This window comes from Jaculus jaculus, chromosome 1 (assembly GCF_020740685.1).
Source record: "Jaculus jaculus isolate mJacJac1 chromosome 1, mJacJac1.mat.Y.cur, whole genome shotgun sequence".
NCBI lineage: Eukaryota > Metazoa > Chordata > Mammalia > Rodentia > Dipodidae > Jaculus > Jaculus jaculus.
Genome location: NC_059102.1, coordinates 260996472 through 261014671, shown reverse-complemented (window position 1 = coordinate 261014671; position 18200 = coordinate 260996472). Strand labels below are relative to the sequence as shown.

The following is an 18200-nucleotide window of genomic DNA, read 5'->3' as shown; positions in this document are numbered from 1 at the left end:
AATAGGAAATTCTTAAGATAAAACCAAATATAAAGCATGGAAGTACCAACAAGAAGAAATAAACAGATGAGTGAGAGAAAGTATTTAGAAATAGACCCAACCAAACACACAAGGAAGTTAGTATATGATAAAGAGACTGATACTTAAAATCAGAAAGTAAAAAGTGAGTTTTTCAATAAATAATGTTGGGAAAACAATCTTAACGTTAGATTCCTCCCTCTTGTGAGTTCAAAGGAAGTTCCAGGTAGATAAAAGATTGGATTGTAGAAAATTAAATCATAAAAATGCTAAAGAAAACATTGAAAGTAACTTTTAGGGCTGGCGAGATGGCTTAGTGGTTAAGGCATTTGCCTACGAAGCCAAAGGACCCAGGTTCAATTCCCCAGGAGCCATGTAAACCAGATGTACAAGGGGCTTGTGCATCTGGAGTTCATTTGCAATGGCTGGAAGCCCTGGTGTGCCCATTCTGTTTGTCTGTCTCTCTTCTCTCTATCCCTCTCTGCTTACAAATAAATAAATAAAATTAAAAATAAAAGTAACTTTTAAAAAAGAAGGTCTAAGTAGGACACAAGATGGAAATAAAAGATTTCTAAAACTAGGGAAAACATTTCACAGTGCAAAATACCATAAAGTAGGTGTATCAGTTACTTTCTCATTCCTGAGACAAAACACACTACCAGAAGCAACTTCTGGAAGGAAAGGGTTTATTTGAGGTTACAGTTCCAAGGTTGGGGGCAGGTGTTCATCGTTGGGAGGAGCATAGCAGAACAGACAGCTGGCTCACATCTTCATATCAACAGCAGGAAGGAAGTAGCAAGAATGAGCTTGCTAGCACTTGGCAAGGGGGGCTTGACTATAAAACCCCCAAGCCTGCCCCCATGACACACCTCCTCAGCAAGGCTGCACCTCCCAAAGGCTCCACCAGCTGGGCATCAAGTATGAGGCTTAATCACAAACACATGGAGCTATGTGGGATGCCTTACATTCAAGCCACCATGATAGGATGGCAATGGTACATGTGACTTGCGTCTCATTATACAAAGAGACAACTTTCAATGTAAGATGAATTCTTTGAAACTGGTAGAATAAAGAATAAACCAACCACTCAGCAGAAAAATGGGCAAATAGCAATAATTCAAAGAAAATGAAGATGTACACTATCCCTCTTAGTCATAAGAGAATGACGAAAGAGATAATGATGTCTGTGGATGAGAATGTCAAGAATTAACTACTGCCAGCAACGCAGAGTGTTGGCAAAAGAGAAACGGGAACTCCTTGTGTCCGTTGCTGTGGGAGCATGAAGTGTCATACCATCCATGGAGAGTAATATGGTCAAACTCTCTTCTATGCAAAAAGCCTGTGTTCAAGAATTGATCCTAAAAATAGTCTTGGCAAATGTAAGAATTCACATTGACCCAAGGATGTGTGTCAAAGCCACTTTCCATGTCAAATGATTATAAGCTACCTAAATGTCCCTCAAGGGATGACTGAGTAAGCAAATGCTGACATGTTCATGTCTCATGATACTGTGCCCCTGTTGGTGTAGCAGTTTTACATGAACATTTATAGAAAGATATTTAGGATATTTGTTGACTGAAAAAAAGGAAGGGAAATCATACACAGCATTTATGTTTTGAAGAAGGGTATCACTACGTGGCCAAGGCTGGCTTTAGACTCAATATGTAGCTCAGGCTGGCCTTGAAATCATAATCCTCCCTCTTCTCCCTTCTAAGTGTTGGGATTATAGGCGTGCACGGCTCTGCCCGGCGATCTTGTTTTCTTTTAAGTCTACATATTCATAGATGATCTGTGGAAGGATGCGCAAAAGCTGGTAACAGTGGTTGGCCAGAGATAGTGGCTGGGTAAGACGTAGGAATCCCTTAGGTTCCGGGGATTAGGAGGGATATTTGCCGCATATTTTTACTGTATATTTTTTGTGTCTGCATTTCAAATCACATGAAAGGATTAGCTAGTCAAATAATAAGTAAAGTGAAATTTTAAAACGCTTATGAATCCTGCAGGCAGAGAGACAGAGATAGAGTAACATTTGTTCCTTGAACACAGACTTAAGTACCCAGGGAGAGAAAGTGCCAGAGCCAGGAGTCCAGAGAAGTTTGACTTTGTACTTGAGAAGTGTGCCCTTGTAGAATCATGGGGATCCCCAGGTGAGAAACTAGGGATTCCTCTATACTAGTGGTTCTTCTGTGGCAGAGGGATAGGCAATCAGAGAATAATTAGCATTTGCTGGGGAGAGATGAAGAACCCCACAGACATTCAACTAGGAACACAGAGACTGAGCTGGAGATATAGCTCAGTGGGACAGTGATTGTTAGGATCATGGAGACCATGTTTCGGAGCTGGCTAGTCACTGCAGACTCACCTTCCATCATCCGACATGCCTGGTCCTCTTCCCAATGCTGAGAGCATCTTCTGCACCTACTGTGTCTCCTCCATCCCAGACCTCATCCAGAGGAGGCTGATAGGCTGCTGTCTGGATGCCCCCACTACCTGCTGGAATCCAGGACAGTGCCTGAGGCATTTTCTCCATCCTGCCCGGACCCTTTTCTGCCCACCGACAGGCTATCGGGTATCTTCTTGATCCCTCTTCCTCCCTGGGTGTCAGATGTCCTTCCTGGAAGCTTCCTGTCCTTGGGTCAGATGGCATGTCTGCTCCCTGGATACTGTCTCACTTCTTGCTTCACCCTGGGGTCCTGTGAATGATGATGAAAGCATTAGTGGTGAGAGTCATCTCACTCATCTCTAAGGATTCTCTGTCGTCTGTCTGCCTACAAATCTCAGCTCTCATTTGATCCTCACACCACTTCCATAAGGAAGCATGGGTCTCCAGTCTCAAGCTGCAGTAAAATATTTGTAGGAAGATTAGTTTTCCAATCTCTTTCCTATGCATTACCTCGTTGCAGCCCCAGATGCCCTCCGATAGGTAAGGAAATGTTCAAACTGCTGTGTAAGTGATCCTCCCTGAAGAGGTAGCCATAGAACAGTGGGCCTTTGGTATACAAACATGTGTATTTGAATCCTGGAAATGGATCCTTTAGTTTGGTGGTTGGTTGGTTAGTTGATTTTTTTTTGAGAGAAGGTTTCACTGTGTAGCCTAGGTTTGTCTGGAATTCTCTACCCTCTTATCTTGACCTCCTGAATGCTGAGATTACAGGCATGCACCACCATGGCCAGCTTTTGATGGATTCTTTTACAGATATTTCCTGAGATTTAACAAGGGTATCATATTATCTGTCATACTGAATTATTGTTAGGATTAAATGACTCATTCAGAATAAAGTTAAGAATTAATGGTCAAATGATTTATTGTCCAGCTATTCTGTTACTTAATTTTGCTTTGATTTTAGGAATGCCTCACAAAAGAGAAAGGAGTAATGGAATGAAGCCAGTGTCACCATCATCCTCTGCTCTACATCCCCTACCCCTTTTCTTTCTCTTTCTGGACTAGTGTTCAGACTAGAGAGCTACCTTCCTTCAGCTTCTAGAAGTGACTAATGGTTATTTTGAATTATTTTTAAAATATTATCAGGAATTTACAGATTCCACACTGTATTAGTTACTGTTCTCACTGCTAGGACCAAAAATATCTGATGGAAGCAACTTAGGGGATGAGGGATTTACTTTGCCCAGTTTCATGGTGAATGAGGCCTGGCGGCCAGGGCTCCATCTCTGGTGGTGGAAGCTTGAGGCATGGCCTGTTTCAGGGATCAGGAAGCAGAGACTTGGGCTAGAACCAAGGTAGGCTTTAACATTCCAGCCTTCAGTGCGCCTTGTCTGCCAGCTAGGCCCATGACCAAATGGTTCTACAACCTCCCAAAACAGCATTTCCATTTGGTGACCAAGTACTCAAATGTATGAGATGATTGGAGACATTTGACGCTCGAGCCACAACAGACCCATTTGTCTTACTTTTGTCTGTCACACTTGTGGATCTCACTGCTGTTCCACTTGACCATCTGCCTGTAATTCTAGCAGTCTTTTCACTTCATTGCTCTTTGGTGAAATGAAATGTGCTGGGCTTGCCTTGTGCTTTTGTGCTACCACATTGGGAATCAGTTATTTCTCCAAGGAAGCCTGACTTAGTTTACAGTCTGGTTGTGAAGAGATCTCACCCATACTGTGATGGCCATTGTTTCTGAGCTTTATGGGGGACAGTTAGAAAATGAGTGTGAGAGCATGCCACATGTGTAAGTAAGCTAAAATATGTGGATTTCACACAGATGCTCCCAGTTCTTACCAAAGACTTCTGAATTTCCAACCAGAATTCTTATTTTCCTTCAATATCAGTATTGACTCATTTGTTGTATCCAACAAGGAACAACTTGAAATAATGATAGTGTTGCTCAGGCTGAAGGGATGGCTCAGAGGTTAAGGTGCTTACCTGCAAAGCCCAAGGACCCAGGTTCAATTCCCCAAGACCCATGTAAGCCAGCTACACAAGGTGGTTGTTGCAGTCAGGTTTGCATTGCTGGTAGAAACCACCTGACCAAGAGCAGCTTGTGGGAAAAAAATAGTCTTATTTTGGCTTAAAGGCTCAAGGGGGAAGCTTCATGATGGCAGGGAAAACAATAGCATGAACAGAGAGTGGACATCACCCCCTGGCCAACATAAGGTGGACAATAGCAAAAGGGGAGTGTGCCAAACACTGGCAAGGGGAAGCTGGCTATAACACCCATAAGCCTGCCTCCAACAATACACTGCCTCCAGGAATAATTAATTCCCAAATCTCCATCAGCTGGAACCTAGCATTTAGGACACCTAAGTTTATGGAGGACACCTGAATCAAAGCACCACATTCTGCCCCTGACCCCATAAATGGATATCCATACATGATGTGAAATACAATGCATTCATCCAACTTTCAAAGTCCCCATAGTTTTTATCAATCCCACTGATGTTCAAACATCCCCATAGTCAAGATCTTTTGACTGAGCCATAATACAAAAAAAATCCCCCCTCAAACCCATAATGGCACAGAATAAACATTCACACTGCAAAAGATGGCATTGGGCATAGCAAGAAAACATTTAGCCAATACAAGATTTAAAACAATCAGGGCAAACATCAGACTCTGTAGCTTCAAGTCCAACAATTTTAGTCAATGACAAATCTCCAAATCCAATAATCCTAACCAGCAACAAGTCTCTGGAGTTCCAATTCCATCCCTACAGCTAGACTACTCACAGTCCTGGAAAACTTCATCCAGGGCTGGCAGCTTTCCTTAGCAACCATCTCATAGTCCTGGCATCTCCACTGGGTCTCTACTGCAATTCACGGTTCATCCTCATGGCCCCATGGGGTCTCCATGCAGGCATACAGCAAACCTGCTTCACACTGCCCATGGCCATTTCCAAAACATAAGGCTGTGTTGCAAATTCAATGACCCTCTCTTTCCTGCATTTCTTATATTCCACAATACCAGGTAGGGTGCCAATTTGTTAATCCAGGGGAGAATAAAGCAGACTTTGAAGAACAGGACACTCCTTGAGCACTCAGGCCCCTTCAAAAGAGTCTACATTCTTCCTGTTGCACCAGTGCAGTCAGCTGGCCTAATATCAAAGGTTGTAATCTCTCAGTTGCAGCTGAATGGGCAGCAGTTCACCCAAAGATATTTTTTTCTGTGCCATATCCCTCTGCTCACACCAGTTCATTTCTATGCAAAGCAACCCTGCACAACTTCTCAGGACACAGGCATAATAGCAATCTTCTCACTGCTAGCCCAGTCCAAGTAAAGCTCTTTTTCACCTTCATAAGCCAAACCTCATAGTCCATAGTTCTTAATGCATTCAGGTCTTTCAACTCTGACCAGAATAGTCCATCAGGCTGTACTTACAGCACTGCCAGGCATCGCTTAGGCCAAGGTTTCAAATCCTTCCACATTCTTCTTGAAAATCAGTTCCAAAAGGCCAAAGCCACACAGTCAGGTGTGTAGCAGCAATCCCACTCCTCAGTACCACTTTACTACTACAGTCAAGCTTGCATTGCTGGTAGAAATCACCTGACCAAGAGCAGCTTGTGGGGGAAAAATGGGCTTATTTTGGCTTATAGGCTCGAGGGGAAGCTTCATGATGGCAGGGAAGACAATGGCATGAGCAGAGAGTGGACATCAACCCCTGGCCAACGTAAGGTGGACAATAGCAACAGGAGAGTGTGACAAATATTGGCAAGGGGAAACTGGCTATAACACCCACAAGCCCACCCCAAACAATATACCCCTCCAGGAGGCATTAATTCCCAAATCTCCATCAGTTGGGAACCTAGCATTCAGAACACCTATGTTTATGGGGGACACCTGAATCAAACCACCACAGTGGTGTATGCGTCTGGAGTTTGTTTGCAGTGGCTGGAGGCTCTGATGTACCCATTCTCTCTTGCTCTCTCTCAAATAAATAAATAAAAATAGAAATAGTAAAACAGTAATAGTGATGCTGTAGTATTACCAGTAATAGTGTTTGGAAATACTTTGGGACTTCCTGTTGGGGTGAGGGTGGGCAGATGGGACTATCCTCTTCATCTTGAAGAGGATCTACTTAATGAAATAGAGTCAAATCACCATGTTTTAATTTCTCTCTGTGCAGCTCATCAGCCAGCAGTCATTAGGGACTTTGAATATTTTATGTTCTATAATTCTATCAAATTCTTACATATCACGAGCCACATTGCCAAGTGCATTCAGAGTCTGGCTCCTATCCCTGTCCTCTCACTGTATCTCCTTCCCACAGACCTTTCACTGTGTAATGTGTGCTTTGTTCCTTTATCGTCCTGTAAACATATATAAAAGCATAATCGTGTGTGTGTGGATGAGAGAGAGAGAGAGAGATTAATAAAAGTAAATGTACGGGGCTGGAGAGACGGCTTAGAAGGTTAAGGCACTTCCCTGCAAAGAACCACATTCAACTCCCCAGGACCTACTTAAAGCCAGATGTACAAAGTGGCGCATGCGCCTGGAATTTCTTTACAGAGGCTGGAGGCCCATTCTCTCTCTCTTTCTCCTTGCAAATAAACAAATAAATAAATATTTTAAAAATGTATTTTTTAAAAAATAGTAAATGCATAATTGGAATAGATATGACTAAATTATCCTCATGCTGATGGAAGTTATCATTTCCTGCAGACTCACTGTGATGTGAAGCAGATATTAAATGAAATTTATTATCTGTGCTAAGAAAGTTGAAATTATTGCTCAAAAGAATTATAGCCAGGACTTTTTGGCAGACTTTCTCATCACTGTGACAAAATACTCAGCACAAACAACTTAAGGGAGGCAAGATTTATTTTAGTTCGCGTTAAAATGGTGGCAAGGAGGGCGCGGTAGAGCAGAGTTGTTCCGTTCGAGTCTGCCTGGAAGTAGAGTGGAGCAGTGATGGGAAGCGGCCAGGGCAAGAGAGAGCCCCCAGCAACCTACCTCCTTCACGCATGTCTCGCTTTCCATAGCCCCACCGCCTCCCAGGAGCCTGTTCAACGTAGACTCCGTCAACAGATTAATCCATTCATTAGGAAGGCCCCGTGATCTCCTCTATGACCTCCTCACAGACACACAGAAGTAGGCTTCACTAATCTCGGTGCTTCTCCACCCAAGGTGACAGCCAAGATCAGCCAAGCCAGATTTGAGCCCTCCAAATGCCAACTACTAGCCCAGTGACCTCACTGGTTCACCCTATCATACCTGCTCCCCATTTTACAGACAATGAAACTGATGCACACGAGACCCACACGTGATATAACCTACTAGAATTTAAAATCCATATCTTTTGACAGTAAAGCTAGACCTCCTTCCAATGTGTCATGGATTTCTTTATGGCAAATTCAGTTTTCTTATCTGGAGATAGGGAATACAAACATAGTAGTTCTCCTAAGGACATTAAGAAATTATCATTATGGTGCTGGAGAGATTGCTTAGCGGCTAAGGCATCTGCCTCTGAAGCCTAAGGACCCTTGTTCAACTCTTCAGGTCCCACGTAAGCCAGATGCAAGGTGACACAAGTGCACAAAGTTGCACGTGTGCACTAGGTGGCACATGCATCTGAAGTTCAAATACAGTGGCTGGAGGCCCTGGCATGCCAATTTTCTCTCCCCTTCCCCACTCTTGTTCTCTCACATTAAAAGAAAGAAAGAAATTATAATTATGGGTAAATTCTCCCCTGAGTGAGGAGAGATTCTTCTAGATAGAATTCAATTCCTTCTGGGAAACAGGGAATGGGGATTGACTGTGGTGTCAGCGTACTAAGTGAGGCTTTTACGGGTGAGGAAGACAGTTGCTGTCTCAAAGGCCAGCATGTTTAAGCACCTTGCATCCTCTGCCATTTCTTGCCGCCCAAGCAAAGGTGCCATGACGCTTCGAGAAACTACAAATGGCTATGGACAGAGACGTAACTATCCCAATGAATGAACAACCCCCAAACCACAACGCCTGTGCTTCCCCTAGAGTAACCCTGGGGCTCTTCTTTGTGCTTACTTTGAGACAGGTTGGTTGACTTATGTCCTGTTTGGGAGCCTGGACTTTTCTTTCCCTCTTCAGACTGGCACGGAGCCTCTGCTGGTGTTTTGAAGAGCAGACTGAATGAAGCAGAGAAGGTGAGTGGGGCACACCTGGGCATCAGTCAGTGTGGGGTTGGGGGTGGGCATTGTTGTCCTGGCTCTCTGTTCTCTGCCTGGCTCCAGGAGCCTTCCTTCTGCCCCAACAGATAAGCCAGGAGTCAGCCACAAAGCCACAGGCCAGGGCCTGCCCTCCAGGGAGGCTGTGCTGGGCAAGTGCTGGCTCTTTCCTCTTCACAAGGGAAGTCAGTGGACATTAGTTGTTGCCATTGTCCCTCTGTCCACTCCACCGAAAGAATTGGAAAGTACTCTTTGCCTGGGCCTGCACACCCTGGGAGCCTCCAGAGTGACAGCCCTAGCATGTGGGTGTACCGCCTGAGGGCCTCTCCTCTGGGTGGGGCTCTGAGCCCGGCAGATGATGGCTGTTCAGGGCAGAGGCAGCAGCAAGGCCCACAGCACTGAGACCGTACCTCGTGCCCAGGGTTTGCTTCATGCCATTTGGAGTTAGAATTTCCACTGGGCTAGCAGCTGCTGTTCTCCTCTGTGAGAAGCGAGGGCTTCATTTTTAAAAAATATTTTACTTTTATTTATTTATTTGAGAGAGGACAGGGAGAGGGGAGGGAGAGAACGGGTATGTCAGGGCCCCCGGCTACTGCAAACGAACTCCAATGCATGCACCACTTTGTTCATCTGGCTTACGTGGGTCCTGGGGAATTGAACCTAGGTCCTTAGGCTTCACAGACAAGTGCCACTTCATTTTTATCAGCATAATTGGTGGTAGATCCCAAGCTGGCTGTTTGGGTGTTGGGCAGTTTAACCCGGATGACTGTATGAAGAAAGGCCCCTTATTCTTTTGAGTTTGGCTGTGTCTGTCCCATTGCAGTGTGCTTTTCTTGCTCCAGCTTTGTTTCCAGGAGTCTCTGGCTTCCCAGACAAAAAGAGCTGAGGAGGCAAAGAGGGGGGATGAAGAAGAAGAGGTAGAATGTGCTGGTTAGTGACATGGTTTAAGGTCTGGGCAGACTTGATGAGCCTCACTTGCTGTTGGATTTTCAGGAAGTCTTTTAACCATTCTGGACCTCAGTTTCCTAGCTTGTACAGTAGGTGTGGTAGCAAACACCTTGTAGAGACAACATTAAATAACTATTAAAGAGCCCTGCACGGTGCCTGTTAGTTAGTAGTAAGAGCAAGTTTCTAACTCGTATCAATAGCAACACAGATGTACTCATGTCCAAAGAGTCTCCATGTGGCTCCTGTTTGGGCTATAGAACTGGCTCTGGCCTCAAGAGTCCCTGGGGAGATTAGGCTAACTGCGGGGCTTTTCATCCCATCATTTTAGTAAAAACTATACTATGTAATCACGAAGAGAGTGTTTTTTATTTTTATTTATTTTTCTCTTATTTGTTTATTTATTTATTTATGAGAGAGAGAAAGGCAGATAGAGAGATCATGGGTGCACCAGGATTTCCAGCCACTGCAAATGAACTCCAGATGCATGGGCCACCTTGTGCATCTGGCTTTATGTGGGTCCTGGGGAATCGAACCAGGGTCCTTTGGCTTTGCAGGCAAGTGCCTTAACTGCTAAGCCATATCTCCAGTCCTATTTATTTATTTTTACTTTACTGTATGTGGAAGATTATAATCATAGAAGTGGCATAAATGAACACATAAAACCACATGGACATAGATACTCAAGTTTGCAACTCACTTGGAGGGTGAGTCCAGCCCTGGGTCACCACAGCATTCTCTGGGTACTTATTCATGTGCTCTCCCTACTGCCCTTGACACTGCTCACCACTGGATCTGGATGGCCACCGTGGGCTCTCCTGCGGCATCTACCTGGCCACAGCATACTCAGTCCAGTTTGTACCTCTGGACACATGTGTCTGTAGAAGTCTGAGTACCAGGCTTTGCTTCTTCACAGCACGTCACTCACAAAGTATGCCATTTCACCACTGTAATTCTGGGATGAGGGCAGGCTCCATCCCCATTTCCGTAGGATTGGTAAGTAAACTGAAGCTCTGGGAAGTTGTTTTCTCCAAATGCCACAAACCTAATTAGCAGAATAGCTCCTCCTGGAACGTGGATACCCGAATGCAGGGCCAGACATGGTGAAGGGGAAACATCTTTCAGAGACTGTCAGACACAGAGAACCTAAGAGTGGGGAGACTATGTGCATGTAGGGACATAGGGTTATCGTGAGGCAACAGATCCTGAGACAAAGGCTCCTCTAGACTCTTAGCTGGTGACAATGGTCATCATTATAACAGTCCCACATATTTCTCTCATAACAGACTTTCAAGGTGGTACCCTGATCACCCACCTTTTACTAATGACAGAATGGAAATCCACAGAAGTTAAAAAATCTGGCCCAAAGCCCCACCTGAGAACGTGTGGCCTCTACCTTCCGGTGCCATCGGTGCCGTCCTCTGTGTCCTCTGTGGCTGACTTTTTGGGGTTGGGGTTGGGTTTTCAGAACACACTTCATGGCTGGTGCGAGCCTCTTGAAAACATTGCACAGCGATTCTGAGCCAGTGCCCTTCATGTTCCAGATCAGACTTGGTGGCTCCTTCTGAAAGCCACCTCAGGAGTGAGCCCCACCCTCCGCTCCTCCTCTGGGCCTCCTCCCTTTGTTCGTAGCCCACTGCCATCTGGAGCTGCCCCAGACATCTGCTCATAAGCCTCCTCACCCTTTCCCTTCTCCTCCCACCCCAGCAGGAGGCACCTTCCTGTGCCCAGCTCATTGTCATCTCAGGTCACTGGGAACAGACACCTGCTCTCTGACGCATGGCAGGGAAACCACCCTGTTTCCCCAGGCCTTCAATTTTCCAAATGGATCCATCTGGGTAATTGCATTCTCACCCATAAGCCCCTCTGCCTGTCAGCCAGAAGCTCAGCCTCCCTTCTCCAGAAGCGTTACCACAGGCCACCACAGACACACAGCATGGGCTCAGGACACAGAGCTGTGGGTCTGCGGGGTCAGGGGTGTGGAGCTGCGCTGGGCCCTGTTTGGCCTCACCAAACGGATTCCGGGTCACTGAAGTGGCACCAACCTACCTTGGCCCATGAACACTGAGATCCACCGGGTTAGGGTATGGGGACAGGGTTGACAACAGAGACAGCTGGTCCCCTCAAGGAGCACCTGCTGTCTACCTCCTTCCTGCAGAAGTGATGCGATCACATCCACTTCTCCTTGGGCCCTTATATTTTCTCTTTCCTTTTTTGAAAAAGGGTCTCAAACATGCTGGACTCAAACTCCCAATCCTCCTGCCTCTGCTCTGCCTCTCAAGCACTAAAATAATGCGTGTACCACGTTTCTGGTAACCTCTAGCCTATATTTCTTTTCTTTTCTTTCTTTCTTTCTTTCTTTCTTTTTTTTTTTTTTGTTATTTGAGGTAGGGTCTCACTATGGCTCAGGCTGACCTGGAATTAACTATGTAGTCTCAGGGTAGCCTCGAACTCACGGTGATCCTCCTACCTCTGCCTCTCAAGTGCTGGGATTAAAGGCATCCTTGCCCGTCTAGCCTATATTTCTAACAGAGGCTGGAGACGTGTCACCCACTCCCCACCGAGTTCCTGATTTTAAGAGGACCAGAGATTAAGGCAAAGAGCTTCCTTGACATCACTGGGCACACAGTGTGTCTGGTGGCAGCACATGTATCCATCAGCACTTCACAACCAGTCTCCTAGCCAAATGGTATATCTTAAAACTTGGGAAAAATCCCACCCTGTCTGTTGCCTACCCCCCTTTTTTGTACCACCCCCCACCTCCTGTTTTCACATCCCTCCTGCCTGTAGGAGCCGGCCCTAAGATGGCAGTTGGATGCAGGCTGCTGTCTTCATGGGATATAAATGTAGAAGGCAGCGGGAGGGAGAGGGTGGCGGGGCAGGTGCCGCTTTCTCCTGCTGCCTTCCTTCCTAGCTTCTGTGCCCGACTTGCGCTCCACTTGTCACACAGGAGAGTTGTTGTAAGAATGCACCCGCGGGGCTGGAGAGATGGCTTAGTGGTTAAGCGCTTGCCTGTGAAGCCTAAGGACCCCGGTTCGAGGCTCGGTTCCCCAGGTCCCACGTTAGCCAGATACACAAGGGGGCGCACGCGTCTGGAGTTCGTTTGCAGAGGCTGGAAGCCCTGGCGCGCCCATTCTCTCTCTCTCCCTCTATCTGTCTTTCTCTCTGTGTCTGTCGCTCTCAAATAAATAAATAAATAATTAAAAAAAAAAAAAGAACGCACCCGCGATGGGCCGTCTTCGGAATATCAGCAGCTAAATCACTATCGACACGCACTGGGCATCCCTTCAGAACGGACCCCACTTCCTCTCGATGGCCATGGCCAGAGAGCTGGGTCCTGGGGGAAGGAGCTGTGGGATGAGGGCTGTGGAGTGCTCTGGAGAAAGAGGGCGAGGCGGAGCTTAAGGGAGGAGAACAGAGGGGCTGGGGCTGCTCTGGGACCCTTTAATGGCCGCCTGGTCTCTCTGCGTGGGCGTAGTGCCTGTATGGATGGTGAGGGTGAACGGTGGCTCCGTGGGTCACTGCCTGGCGTAGGGTTATGTGCACAGGTGTCATCTGCCTCATGGATGTGTGAAACAGATGTGAGAGCCCGGATTCTCCAAAGCTATGTAGCAAAACAGTTCATCAATTATGATTTAGGGGAAGGGAAAGAAGCCCTGTGATTCTTAAAGGCACACGTATGCCTGGCCTTTGGTTAGATGCTATGCGTACACATGAGCCCACGGGTTCGTTTGACAGCTGTCACAGCCGTGAGTGAGCGTATGTGTTCCACGCCTAAAGATAGAAGACCTACAGCCATAAGGGAGAGCAAGCAGATGACTAGAGAGCATGTGGCCCTCGGTGACTGAGTGGACCTGAGGCGCGACGTGTGGGGCTCCACGCCCAGGCCCCTCATGTACCAGAGGGAGTACATGTCACTTCCTCTTGAAGCCAAATCTCTGACATCAGGTCTGGCATGTTCCCCCTGTTCTGCATGGGGTCCTGGCTGGTTTTTAAGCCCAGCTCCGTTCTGCTCTGTGCTGACATTTCTGTGACAGGCTGGGGATAAGAGAGAAGACATTTCCTTTGCTCGCAAGAAGCTCATAATCTGGAGACAAAGCTGAGGGTCACTTCTCTTTTCCCCACCACAAATTTATTCCACACTCTTGCCTTTTTTTTTTTCTTGAATCAGCCTAGTTTCTAACTAGCTTTAGAACTGTGTCTGATCAGATTAGACTTGAATCCCCCCCCCCCATTAAGCAGGAATAAACAGCTTCACATGAGGGATGTTGGAAATAGATCTATCCAGATGGCCTGAACTCCAACTGGACATCCACTCAGCAAGGCTGGGAACCCACCAAGCAGTGCAGGGCATTGGAAAGCTAAGGACAGGCGGGCACTCACTGTTAGCTTCCTTTTGGGAAAGCTGCTTGCTGGCTATTCGAGAGTCACCTTCCCTTCATAGAGGATGTTATAACTTACAGTGGGGATCGTGGCTAGACGGTGGCTTGCTTAAGGTAGTGCATGAGAACTGAGCACTGTCTTGTATTATTATCATCTCACATTTGCGTAGTGCTTATGGTGGTGTGTGTGATGTAGGCACGTGGTATACAGCTGTGCACACCACACGTACACACCTGAGGAGACCAGAGGAGAACGCAGGTGGCCTCCTCTCTCACAGTTCCACTTTGTTTCTTTGAGACAGAGTCTCTACTTAACCCAGGGCAGCTGTTTGCAGTCAGACTGGCTGACCAATACTGGCTGACCAATGAGCGCCAGCAATTCTCTGGCCTTTGCCCACCATAGGACCAGCTTTACGTGTATGGGATGCCCAGTTTTTAATGTGGATTCTGGACAGTGAATGGTCTTAGTCCCTATTCAGCCCTTCTGTTTATGTGGCAGGTCCTCTTGTTGAACCATGACCCCAGCCCCCTTATTATTATTTTTAACTAATCAGTATACTTAATGTATTGAAATTATAAACTTCAAAACTTAATGTTTTCTTAGCCTTTTATTTTCAGTTCACAATTGTGTGATTTTCTCCTGAAATCTTATAAAATTTAACAATCATTTATTGGATCCCGTTAATAAACAGTTGGTTTAATTCCATTGAAAATTTGAAATTTTAGTATAAATTTAATCTTCAGTTTCCTTTAGGAAGTATCACAATTTTTTTTCTGACAATATCTTCCAAGTTCTTATCTACTGTTTTTTAAAATATTTTATTTATTTATTTATATTAGAGAGATAGAAGGAGATAGAAAGGGAGATAGACAGAATGGGCATGCCAGGGCCTCCAGCCACTATAAATGAACTTTAGATGCATGCACCTCCTTGTGCATCTGGCTTACATAGGTACTGAGGAATTGACAGGCAAGTGCCTTAACCCCAAAGCTATTTCTACAGCCCACGAATTTTTTAAAAATATCTTATGTATTTATTTGCAAATAGAGCAAGACAAAAAGTGAGGGAGAGAGAGAGAATGGACATATCAGGGCCTCTAGCCATTGTACACAAACTCCAGATGCATATGCTACTTTGGGCATCTGGCTTTATGTGGGGATTGGGGAACTGAACCCCAATCATCAGGTTTTGCAGGCAAACATCTTAACTGCTAAGCCATCTCTCCAGCCCCTTATATGTTGTTTTTCTTATCAGTACTTTAAAATAATAGCTTTATAAAGACATATTTTACATGCTATAAATTTACTGGTAGAAAGCATTAACTCAATTTTTTTTTCCCCTGAGGTCGGGTCTTGCTCTAGCTCACTAGCTCAGGCTGACCTGGAATTCACTATGTAGTCTCAGGGTGGCCTCAAAGTCATGGCAATCCTCCTACCTCTGCCTCTCAAGTGCTGGGAGTAAAGGCTTGCGCCAACACGCCCAGCCTAACTCAATGATTTTTAATGTTTGTAGTGTCCCATCAGTGTCTACCAGTTGGCGGCCATTATACTCATAAACTTTAGGACATTTTCATCACCACTCTAAATGCCCCCAAAAGCCATACTGTTAGCAATCCCTCCCCTTCTCCATTGTGCCCCTGTCTTAGGCAAGCACTAGTCTACTTTCTGTCTTTATGAATCTGCCTGTTCTGGATATTTCGTTTAAATGGAAATACACAATATGTAGTCCTTTGTGTCTGACTTTTACTTAGCAAGTGTTAGCCTTAACATGCCAGGGGGAACAAGCATCAACACACTGTCCTGTTTCTGGCCTTCTACCCATCTTCACCTTCTCTCATCTGGTTCCTCTTTCTTATTCTTTTTATTATTATTATTATTTTTTTTTTTTTCCTGAGGGAGAAAGAGAGACAGAAAGAAAGAGAATTGGGCTGCAGCCCCTGCTATCAAACTCCAGATGCTTGCGCCACCTAGTGGGCATATGTGACCTTGCTCTTGCCTCTCCTTTGTGTGTCTGGCTTACATAGGATCTGGAGAGTCAAACATGGGTCCTTAGGCTTCGCAGACAAGCACCTTAACTGCTAAGCCATCTCTCTAGCTCTCTCACTCTTCCTTATTCTTTATATCTCTTGGGCCCCACCCTTGGAGACCTGTCACACAGGATAATTATCCCTGTCCCTCCACATCCTTCCTATGAGCCACTCCCCTTTAATGACAGTGCTGGGCAGACAGCTGCTTCCATGCCCAGTGTCCTGATCCCCAGGGGTGCCCTTTTCCCCATGTGAAGACACATGAATGGGTAATTGCTGAGAAAAGTTTCTCACAGATGATAAAAGCCAAACCAGGGATCCCAGATCAAGGAGAAGAGAGGGCTCAAGTGCTGGGGGGTAGGACTTCTGTCCTTCCCAACTTGCAAGAATCTTCCAAGACTGTCAGCCATTCTTCTCTCAAGCTAGCGTAGTTTACCTGCGAAGAGTGAGATTCGGTGACAGGTGCAGTCAGAGGAGGGAAGCCTGGAGCTCCTTGCTTTGCTTCCCTGACGCATCTTGTCATCTTCACAAGATCCCTCTGCCTTTCTCCTCTCTGCCTACTTGGTGTCTGTCTCCTTGGAACATGCTGGTGATCATCTATGGCTGGCATTTTGAATTCCTAGTAATCCCTATCTTGGCCTTAGATGTTTGTGAGCTGCCTGTGAGCGGGCAGAAGTGTCTCATCCTTGAGTGATAGTCTTTTGCTTGCTTCCTTCCTTCCTTTATTCCGCCCTTCCTTCCCTCCCTTCCTTCCTTCCTTGGCATGGGAGAGGCAGAGGGATCTGGAAGTAGGTGGCACAGGGAGTGGGGGTCATTGTGCCAGGCTGCCCCCTTTGCTTCAGAGGGTTTCCAGAGCCCAGGGCTGAGCCACCATCCCAGCATGAGGGGCAAGAGGCTGGGGCACCTGCACCTGGATTCTGAGAGTCCGCCGGAGGGCGGAAAAACCGGGATGTCCCTGACAGAGTGCAGTCCAAAAGCTGAGAGTCAGTGAAGAAGACATTCTGGAAAATAGCCTGTCTGGTGTGTGTGTGCTGAGGAGAGATGGCTATGCTTGCGAGGAGGCCACATGGACAGCGCGGCCAGGTGATGGCTCTGACTTCATTGCTCATGCATAGCCACTTAACAGCAGACCGACCAGGCCTTAAGTTAACTGAGGATGTATTAGACTGATTCACTGATGGGCCAAATACCTCCCAGTGATAGGAAGTAACAGACAAGATGGCTGTTCACTCAGCCCACGAGGACTTCCTGTATTGTCTCACCACAAAGCGAGACAAGGCACAGAGCACATTTCAGAGTCTGATGCAGGAGATGGACATGCGGACAGCCAATAGCACAGGGCAGGAGGTAGTGAGCACTGGAGCGGGCATGGCGTGTGCGGGGGAGCAGGGAGTTCACAGTGCTGAGGCAGAGTGGCCCGCTGGAGACCAAGTGTGGGAGAGAATCTGCACTACAAAGCAAGGAGGGTGTAGGGCTTCTGTCCCCGGAGGGGACAGGTATAAGCCTGGGGGCTGGAAGGAGTACCCAGAGGGACTGTAGTGCTGGACTGAATGTGAAGAAGGCTGTGAGCTTATCCCTTTGGCTTCTCAACTGCTTTTTTTTAACAAGACAAAGTAATCGAGGCTGGTCACAAACACACCTCACTCTGGCTCTTTAAGACAGAAAAAAGGATATGAGTGAGATTGAGATTATAGTGATAGCCTGAGCTACTCAGGTTCACTTTTATGCATAAGACATTTGAGAATGTCATGGGTTCTTACCAGGAACCATTCAGGGGGAGGTGCCTTACACTCAAGCAAACTCACCTGTGCCCATTCTGTATTTGGATGTGCCTCCGATCCCCTCCGCCACCTTCCAGCTCCCCTGTGACTCCTGCGCAGGTTGTCTCTGGGCAGCGATGACACCCGTCCTGCTGCCTGTCTTCTTAAATCTAATGCACAGAGCCTGGGGGTTGCACTGGCACGGTGAGCTCTTACTGCCTCTCTGCTCCCCCACAACCTCCTGTGGCAGTGATGTGTGGATGTGTGCCTCCGTTAGCTCTTGTGGCACTATTCTAGTCACTTGATTAGTTTATTCCAAGAGCTAATTGCTGGCATGTGGCCTCAGCAGCTCTAATCTGCTGGTGTATTCCTAGGCATTAAGTCAGGCACACCGCCTGGGAGAGCCTACGGGACTATTATTCATAGCTGTGAGGCATTTCAAACTGAATATATCTCGTGCCAGGTTGAGTCTC

General features: G+C 46.5%; 1 protein-coding gene across 8 annotated transcripts in view; it reads left to right on the top strand.

Moving 5' to 3' along the window:
* Positions 1 to 18200, top strand: part of Nfasc (neurofascin) — a 200245-nt gene that overhangs the window by 85682 nt on the left and 96363 nt on the right. For all 8 annotated transcript variants that reach the window (XM_004663557.3, XM_045150386.1, XM_045150394.1 and 5 more), the window contains exon 2: positions 8484 to 8592. The gene's annotated coding sequence lies outside the window, so the exon portion shown is untranslated. The remainder of the gene's footprint in view (positions 1 to 8483; positions 8593 to 18200) is intronic.